Here is a 9943-nt window from a genome sequence, read left to right as displayed (position 1 = left end):
TCCATGATTATAAACTGTCTAAAAGTAGAATGACCTTGCCCTCCACTAAAATTCGCTGGTGTTTTAACTCTTCTGCTAGACACATTGAAGGCCTTAATTGTCACTTTATCAAAATTTTGTGTTTTTGTTTTAAGGAGAGAACCTGTCCATTTACTAATCTTAATAGAGCTGCTGACAGAAGATTAAAAATAAAAGGAGAATTCAGACTAGAGGTTCAGAGAAAAATTTCTCAAGATTACATTGATTAAAATCACCTGGTTCTTGTTTTAAAACTAAGAAATTAGTTCATGTAATTTATTCCATTAATAGCTCAAAGAAGGAGAATAGTGGTCATCTTGATTAACCAGAAGAAGCAATTCTTTATGAAAACTCATAGTAAAATATGAATATTTTTTATTAATGTTAAACAATATCTTTCTGAATCCAACTGCCAACATCACACTACACAATGAAACACTAGAAAATTAACATTAAACATTATAACGCCTATTAACATTGAAGACAAAGCAAGATAACCACTATTACTATTATTGTAGCCATCGTAGTTCTTCACAACTTCAATCAAAAAAGTCAAAATACTTGAAATATATTTGAAGAAAACTGAAAACTTCTACTGTGAAATACCAAAGACATACATAAATGGAAAGGTATTTTTTGTTCCCTGAAGACAAAGTTTAACATAGGACATATACATTTCCCACCAAATTGACCTAAATATAAAAAATAACTTCAATAAAAGTCCTAATAATATAAATTTGATCGAGTATTTCTAAATGGATCTTCCTTTATGAGGCATTAACATATATTCAGTACATGCCAAGCACTGTATCAGGGAGAGCGATTGCCAATGAAGACTATGCAGTGTGTATACTTGGATCCCACTTTCAAAAACATACATTCATACACAAATAGAAGGAGATACACTTAATTGTTAGTAGTAGTTATCTCGGGGTGCTAGAAATTTTGGTGATAATTTTCTGTTTTGCTTATTTTTACTTTCATTTTTATACTGAAAAAAACTACCTGTGTAATTTTTGTTAAAATAATCGCTTAAAAAAAGAGAAAAATAAAATCATCTAGTTCTTCTAGGGGTAAAGTAGAAAATTAATCCAAAACGGCATTATTTAACAATATTTACGATCCTCCCACTGATTAGTTATACTCGTATATGACGTCTGACAAATTATTGAATTCCTGTGGATTTATCTCACGTGTAAAATTAGGGGGTTGGACATAGATTGTAAGGGACCTTTTGTTTCTATCCCTTCGTGACAGGGATGGGGGTGGGCAAGGAAAAGAAGAGCGACCCAGGCAGTCTCCTCCTTCCAGCATCAGCCGGAGCCCACACGCCCACCGAGAACCAGATGGCGCCTCCGCTCTTTCCCAGCGGCCTGGGGAGGGGGAGGAGAACCAATCCACTTCCGCACAGGCCTCGAGCCCCTCATTCGGCGATCTTCGCTGAGAAGCGCATAGCATGCTGGGATTTGTAGTCCTGCACATGGTAGTCGGCGGGCGTTTATAACCCGAGGTGGACTTGGCATTCTGGGCTTTGTAGTCTCTGGTTGGTGGTTTGTGTAATCCGTTCCTGCCTCGAAAGCCCGAAGTGACACCACGGACTCCGGCGGGTCACATGACTCCAGACTAGAGCGTAGGTCTCACAGCGGCTCCCGCCCAGCGAGTTTCGCCCCCGCGCGGCCGTTGCCGAGGAGACGGCGCACGTCTCGCCGCGCGTTGCCCCCTCTGCAGTCCCCCCGCCCCTCTTCTCCCACCACAATGAGATCCTAAGATGGCGGTGGCTGCGGCGGTTGGCGCTGAGTAGCTGAGGTAGAAAAGGCGGCCATTGGGCCTTAGGCAGCCGGGGAACTTGTGGACCTTCCTCTTGCCGTCTCTTAAGGGAGGACCGCTGCTGGTGGCCGGTCGTGGGGGCTGACCGCCACTTTGCCCTTGGCAGGAGAGGCTGCTTCGTTTACAGGTAATGCCCGCGAGTCTCCAGCCCTTGGCAACCGAGTGCAGCGCGCCATAGGGGCGGGAGAGCAGCGACTCCGGTATCCTTGACGCTGTCGGGCCTGGCCTCGGGCCCACGCCTGCTCTGTCGGCTTCTGGGTCTTGCCGCCTGCTTCAAGTTCTCTAGGCGGATGGTCCACCCCCTCTCCTGGGACCAACTGGCGCGATTTCTCGGGCGAGCATCTCGGGCGCGTTGGCGACTGTAGAGTCCCCTTCCTGCCTCTCCGCTCCTCTCCGTGGTCCGTGGGGAGGAGGCCGCCCTGCGTCCCGGTGCTTCAGGAAGGCCCTGCGGGGTGGGGGTGGGGAGGGGGTGGAAGCCGAGCGGGGCTGGGGTTTGGGTTCCGGGGCACGGCCTCGTGTTCTCGAAGAAACAGGCCTTGGTGGACGTAGCCCCCTCACTGTGCCTGCGCCCCGCCACCCGCAGTCTGTGGGGCTGTTGACGTCCTTAATTTCGGGTGCAGAACGGCGGGTGAGGAGCAGCGCGACTCTTCGAGTTTCGGTTGAGCTGTGAGCAGCGGGATTTCTCCTGTCTGGTATTTTTAGAGCAGAAGGGCCGGGGGAGGCGTTCTTTACATTAGCTTAAAGGTGGGTTTATGCTGGGAAGGGAGTGTGCATAGCGCTGCCCCCACTCCTCTCCCATTGCCCCTTTTCCTTCCCATACTGCAGATCTAGTTAGAATCAGGGAAAACTAAATGCCAAGTGGGACTTGGGAACGTTGCTTGCGTTGCAGAAACTGGTGTTTGAGGATTAGGTATTAGGCCCCACCAGGGAGGCTGGTCGTGCGAACTTTTCATCCCGCAGCCCACTCTTAAGGAGATCACCTTGTGTTTTTTTGTTTGTTTTGTTTGTTTGTCTTTGGCCGATTTGGGTCCTTGTCATGTGTCCTACGGATGAAGGATCGTGTTTTGGCGCTGGAAGAAGCGGGCTTTCTGGGCGTCTGTACCACCCCCGCCCCATAACTGCTTTCCAGACTCCGCCTTCTTGTGTTCTCTGGTTACTGGAGTGGGTGTTGTAGAGCTTCGGGTGCACCTGCTCTTTTCTTTCCCTATCACCTTCCTGGTGAGGACCGCTGGACACCATTATAATATTGAGTTTTTGAACGGCAGGTTTATATAGTAACAAGGTTATTTTATAATGTAGGTAGCTAGCTTATAAATGAACAAATAATTTTTTCATTATCGGATATGCAAGTTCTTAAATTGACAGGAGGTTAGTGATTTGATCAATCAGAAGAATAAACTTTGGCACGGATTTTTTTTTTTTTTAATTAAAAAATTTTTCTTTTATTTTTTTGTGGCTGGCTGGTGCGAGGAACCGAACTCAACCTTCGTGTTTTTACACCACTCTCTAACCAGCTGATGGTGTGGATCTTTAAATGGCTGTTTGGTAGGATCTTAGCAGGTTTAAGGGAGTTAAACATTTACATATATCACATTGTTTTTCAAAAGGATTAAGTTAACTTGAGTTTAAAGTATTGATAAATTGTAATTTCCCTTTTTCGTTGGTTTTCTTTTTTCTTTTTGGTGGCTGGCCAGTCTGGGGATCTGAACCCTTGACCCTGGCGGGCCCTAATCAGCTGAGCTAACCGGCTTCTAAACGTATTTTAGATGATGAGTATCATATTTGTCATTCTATACTTCATAGTCTAAATAAAGAATTTACTGAAGCGATACATTTTTTTTTTTTTTAAATCATAAGCAGGCAACAGCTTTGAAGTGTGGAGCAGGAAAAGAACTGTTTCTTAGCTGCAAAGGCGAGTTTCTAAACAGGTAATTTGACATTGTACATATTATTGTCCTTTGTATTATAGTTGTAGAAGACTGTATCAAAATAACAGTGCATGATTGAGGGCCCTCTGCCTAAGTAAATAAATATTCTAGATCTGCTGTCCTGTTTGTCATACTTTTTGGTGTGCCGCTTTGGTATTGTTTCATACTTTAGTGGGAAAACAGCCTCGTAATTCCTAATTATTAAATACTGGAATGGTTTATGCAATACCTTTTGAAATTTCTTTGTTTTCACAGAATTTCTTCAGCTGATTTGAGTTTGAATTTGTTCTGTAACAACTGTTTGGATAGCCTCTGATTCAAAATCCATTTTATCTCAAGTTATCTTCTTCTACAACATTTCTATTAATTGGCTGTTTATTTTTTTCATGATCTCCTCTACTTGTTATATCTATGATTGAAGTTCTTTTAGTTGTCTAGAGTGACTTTAAACATTAGTTTTTGTGCATAGTGCATTGTCACATGCTGGTTTTATAGAGGTATTCTCTGACCAGCAGAGAAAAGTCAGTGCTGGGGATTGTAAGTTCACTGAGGGAAAGTTAAGTGATTGCTTGCTAAGGACAGTTTTGAAATTAAATGACTAAAGGATGAGAATTAGAAGAAATTTTGAAAAAGCATTTAGATATAATTGCTCTTTTACAATAAAATCTCAGAAAGAAATAGTCTGAATTTATTCTAGTGTTAAAATTTTTAAAAAGCCCATTTCTAAAATTTGTTTAATACAGCCATCCCTCACTGTTAGTGGGGGATTGGTTCCAGGACCTTGTAAGGATACCAAAATCTGGGATGCTCAAGTCCCTTATGTAAAATGGCGTAGTACTGAATTTGCATATATCCTATGCATTTCTTCCCGTAAACTTTAAATCATCTCTAGATTACTTACAATACCTAGTATAATGCTTATACATCAGTTCATTTGTGTGGATTCAGTGTAGTACTTGGCATGCAGAAAATTCAAGTTTGCTTTTTGGAACTGTGTGGAATTTTTTTTCCCGAATATTCTTGATCCTTGGTTGTTTGAACCCACAGATGCAGAACCCGTGGATATGGAAGGCCAATTGTATTTTCTCTGTGAGGCCTGAAATGAGACTGTCATGAGAAAATACAAATTGATAGTTGATTTATATCTTAATTATAATTCCCAGTGTTTTAACTAGTGTTTAACAAAATAGGACAAGAAAAATGGAACTCGGGGAAAGGTCAAACCTGAGTGTGTGTATTAGAGTTTTTTAACACTAGAGTGATTGCTGTATAGTAGGTGTTTAGTAAAATAAAAAGAATTATACAATCAGTTATAAAATATCTTTTTAGCACATTAGGAAAGATAGATAAGAGGAATAAAAATATAGAATAATTGAATTCTCACATTGGAAGACCTTGCTTTTCTCACTAGGGGGTTTCAAGAGATGTATAGCAATATAGTTATTTTACCAATTTGATCGAGTGCCTACAGTGCGCTACATAATGATTGTAAAATACTGGAGATAGGGCAGTGAGCAAAGTAGACAATGTGCTTTGCCTCATGGAGTAAACTTGTAAACTTACTTGAAACTTATTGAAAGTGTTTGTGTGTGTAGTATAGTATCGTATACCTTAATAGTAATGGAGTAAACTTGTAAACTTACTTACTTGAAACTTATTGAAAGTGTTTGTGTGTGTAGTATAGTATCGTATACCTTAATAGTGTACACAACCAGTGCCATTTGATGACTATTTCCTCACTGTTTGTCAGTTTGAGAGTAAAAGTAGAGAAAGCAGGTAGAGGGGTTTATCCAGAATTGAGCTGACAGAATGGTCAAAGAGTGAAGGAGCTGATGAAAAGATCCTGTATGTTGTTTTTTTTTTTTTTTTAAAAGATGACCGGTAAGGGGATCTTAACCCTTAACTTGGTGTGGTCAGCACCACGCTCTCCGAAGTGATCTAACTGGCCATCCCTATATAGGGATCCAAACCCGTGGCCTTGGTGTTATCAGCACCACACTCTTCCAAGTGAGCCACGGGCCGGCCCCCTGTATGATTTTTTAGGTATGATTTTTTTTTGACCATCTAAAGAGGAGAAATTGAGAAATTCCTCAAACGAAACTGTGGCTAAAGGACACATAATAATAGCTACTTATGCATTTTCTCAGTTTTCATTAAAAGTGCTTAGTTATACACGGTAGCAAGGCTTTTAAAACAATGTACTGGCTATTTCTGTTTTATAATTAGTAAAGGAAATACCCCAATAATGCAACCCTTAGAAAACTTGTACAGATATATAAAATACCAGCTTTGGTTATTTTGTTTCTCTAAATTTAGAAAAAAAAGTAACTGTTTATTTTCAACATGAGTTTATTTGGGTAATGAGAATTTCTAAAATCTTGATTTACAGCTCTCAGTTGAAAAATAAGTATTTCCAGAGACAGTTGTAAGTAATTTAATGCTATTCAAGAAATAATATCTTAACTTTAAAGATTTTCAGGAAAATAATCTTTTTTTTTCTTGATTTATTTGAATTTCTTCTTTATCTTATATTCTTATTTCAGAGGTAAACCTTAGTCATACAGTTTCATGGTAATGAATTCTGTGGTATTCTACTTAGACATATGTAATGTTTCTCCATAGTAAGAATCCTGCAGCAGGATTTCTTCAAAATGATCTCTCACTGAAAGTAGCTTAAAATTGCCATAGTATATTTTTATTTTGTACCTTTGTAAGTAAGATAAGGAAGCCAAATAAAGCTGTTAACAATAGCTAGTTTAGTAGGGCATAATATGGGTTGAAGTGTTTGTTTGAAGTAGAATAATTTTATTTTTATCTCCATTCAGCTGCCCATACTGTAATCCATCACCCAGCACCAATTGTTTTCTGACGCTTCAACTTTCTCATCTCATTGTTTTTCTAATAAACCTACCTGGTAAAATGATAAACTTAGATGGATTTAAGGGAGTGCTTATATAGAAGCTGATGAGTACTGCTGAAAAAAAAAATTGCAGTGCATATTACTGGTATCGATAAATGGTCTCTGGTTTGAACTGAGTCCTTAGTACTGCCCACTGTCATTTTCCATTCTCTGTTCTTCTCACATCTCTCAGACACTGCCATCTCACACTCTCACATTTAATGTACAGTCCTTCCTACTTCACATCACTTATGAACTCCTTTGACTTCCTACCACTGAATCTGCTAACCAGCCTCCAACCAGTTCCATCGTTTCCTCCTTTCCTTTTGTTTCAATGAAAGAGGTGTTCCTCTGCCTGTCTAAAGCTAATCATTTTTCTTTTGCCCTCGATCCTAATTGCTCTCACTTTCTCAGAGACCACACACTATTTGCTTGTCTCTGTTTTCTTCTGCATCTTCAGCATCCCTCCCACTGTGTGCTCTTTCCCAACAAATTTTAAACATGCTCAAGATTTTTATAAAACTTTCTTCATGTCCATCTCTGCTTGCTTCCCTTCATAGACTGATTCCTTAAAAATATTACCTTATGACTTTATTTTTTCCCCTTCCCCTCAATAATATGTTTCAGTTTGGGAATTGATCCTCACCCACCCTGCTGAAATTTCCTACCAAGGTCTTAACAAGCAGTAACCTCCTTGTTGCTAAATCCAAGTGGACACTTCTTAGTACTTCTCTAATTTGACAAAGTAACATTTGGCTTCTTATCACATCCTTCTCCTTGATATACTTTTCCCTTTTTGTCACATTCTCCTGGTTTCTCTCTTTCTTTTCTGTACTTTCTCAATGTCTTTTTCCTCTGCTGTCTCTTAAATATGAGTGTCCTTTAAGGTTTGGTCTACTTCTGTTATTCATCATCTTCTCCCTGAGCCCTCTGTTTCACCTCAAGTACTTTTATGAGCGGATGACTTGCAGATCTCTCTCAGCTCAGATTTCTCTGAGAGATCGGTATTTGTCTACTAAACAGATTTAATTGGGTGTCCCATCAGCACCTCAGACCCACCATTTCTAGAACTGAACTTATCATCCTCTTCTCTCAACAACTAAAACTTGTTCTTTTTCTCATCACTTTGACTGTATCATCACATACCTAGTTGCTCCAGCTAGAAATCTAGAGTTGGTCTTTTAACTCTTTACTCACTTCATCATCTCTCACATAATAGTCACCAAGTTCTATTTGATTATTGAAAGTCTTTCTGTTCTTCTAAATATTAATTATTAATAATAATATTAATGTGTTTACAGAGTAAAATTTGAAGGTAGAGATCTTATATTTGTAATGGTGACTTTGAGGTAGTTAGAGAGGTTGGCATGAAGAGAGAATGCCATGCCATTATTTGTCACCTTTTATAGGGAGAGATGTCTACTCTTTGAGAAATCTTCTGAATGTTAATGTATTGAAAATTGGTTCACATGTATTTTTTTCTGTAGCTTCATACTAATAATTTAACTTCTCTGATAGTATGCCTTTTAAACACATTTGGTATCATTATTATTAAATTATTAAATATTCTATCTTGATGGTAATCAAAATATAGTGGACAAATTTTTTTATTTTATTAGTTTAATAGACAAGACTTTTTTTTAGTAAATGTTCTTTTTAAAAAGACTTTAAAGATATTTGATCTGTTAATTATATTATAATTATAATTAACAAATTAATTATAATGTATGGTTTTAAAATTATTTTAGAAACTTATTTTAATAGGGTTCAAAGTCATTGGTCTATAAGTAGATCTTTAGAACAACTGCATTTTAGGGGGAATTTATTGTAATGTTAAAATAGAATAAAACATCTCTCAAAATATATTAATAAATTCATCTTAAAGTAAATTTACTTTANGTAATCAAAATATAGTGGACAAATTTTTTTATTTTATTAGTTTAATAGACAAGACTTTTTTTAGTAAATGTTCTTTTTAAAAAGACTTTAAAGATATTTGATCTGTTAATTATATTATAATTATAATTAACAAATTAATTATAATGTATGGTTTTAAAATTATTTTAGAAACTTATTTTAATAGGGTTCAAAGTCATTGGTCTATAAGTAGATCTTTAGAACAACTGCATTTTAGGGGGAATTTATTGTAATGTTAAAATAGAATAAAACATCTCTCAAAATATATTAATAAATTCATCTTAAAGTAAATTTACTTTATTATTCTACTGATAGAAAGTATAACATACTCTATTTTATTATAAAATTGATATGTAAGATCATTTTTAAATATGTTAATTTAAAAAAATATTTTAATAATTTTTAAATATCTTAATAATTTTCTCTTGTAATTTATGTTTTAAAACAATTTGCTTTTAGTACTTTTAAATTTGTTGTCATCTTTATTGTGTGTCTATTTCTTAAGCTCCTATTCTTTAAGATTATAGATTATGCCAGTACATCTAGAAAACAGTAGTTGTGAAATGTTTCATTTAAATGAGTTGTTTCAGTTCACCAGACATACCTCTCTGTGGGTATTGATTATTTTTAGAAGTTCTTAAATATATTTCTAGTGTAAAAAATAATGTAAACTATTACTGAAATATATAAGACAGAGAAAAGAGGAAAAATTGTCACATTTCTATCCTGTCACCAATAATTGCTTTCATGAAAGCATTTTAGTATAATTTCTTAGTTTTTTGTTTAAAAACATCTATATACAGTCATAAACCCCATAATGATGTTTCAGTCAGTGCCATACTGTGTATATATGTACGATGGTGGTCCCATAAGATTATAATGGCTATATCATGTAGTCTTGATGTGTAGTAGGCAATATCATCTTGGTTTGTGTAAGTATACTCTATGATGTTCACACAGTGATGAAATTGCCAAATGATGGGTCTGAGAATGTTTCCCTGTCTTTAAGTGATGCATGACTGTACAGTTTTCCATATTGCTTTAAAAATATTTTATGACTTTTTTCATGTTGTAAAGACAGGCTATATTGTGCAGGCTTCATTATTATGTATTTTGAAGGATACTTAGTATTCTATCCAGTGTATGCAGGACAATTTGCCTAATAGCATTTATTCTGTCATTTGACAGTTATTTTTCTTTTTTCTTTTTTTTTTGTCTTTTTTTGTCTTTTTCCGTGTCTGGCAACGGATCGCAACCCTCAGTGTTGTCCCCGTACCGGACCGGGGACCGGCAACAGGATTGCAACCCTCGGTGTTGCTCCCGCGCCTCGCTCAGCCAGTGAGCGGGAACCGGT

The 9943-nt window shown here is 37.3% G+C and overlaps 1 protein-coding gene across 1 annotated transcript in view; it reads left to right on the top strand.

Moving 5' to 3' along the window:
* Positions 1 to 1792: 1792 nt before the first annotated feature.
* PCM1 (pericentriolar material 1) overlaps positions 1793 to 9943 on the top strand; it is a 98611-nt gene continuing 90460 nt past the window's right edge. The window contains exon 1 of the mRNA XM_008572384.1: positions 1793 to 1972. The gene's annotated coding sequence lies outside the window, so the exon portion shown is untranslated. The remainder of the gene's footprint in view (positions 1973 to 9943) is intronic.

Source organism: Galeopterus variegatus, unplaced genomic scaffold (assembly GCF_000696425.1).
Source record: "Galeopterus variegatus unplaced genomic scaffold, G_variegatus-3.0.2 Scaffold778, whole genome shotgun sequence".
In the NCBI taxonomy this organism is placed as follows: Eukaryota; Metazoa; Chordata; class Mammalia; order Dermoptera; family Cynocephalidae; genus Galeopterus; species Galeopterus variegatus.
Note: the sequence above shows the minus strand (reverse complement) of the source record. Positions and strands in the feature narration are given on the sequence as shown.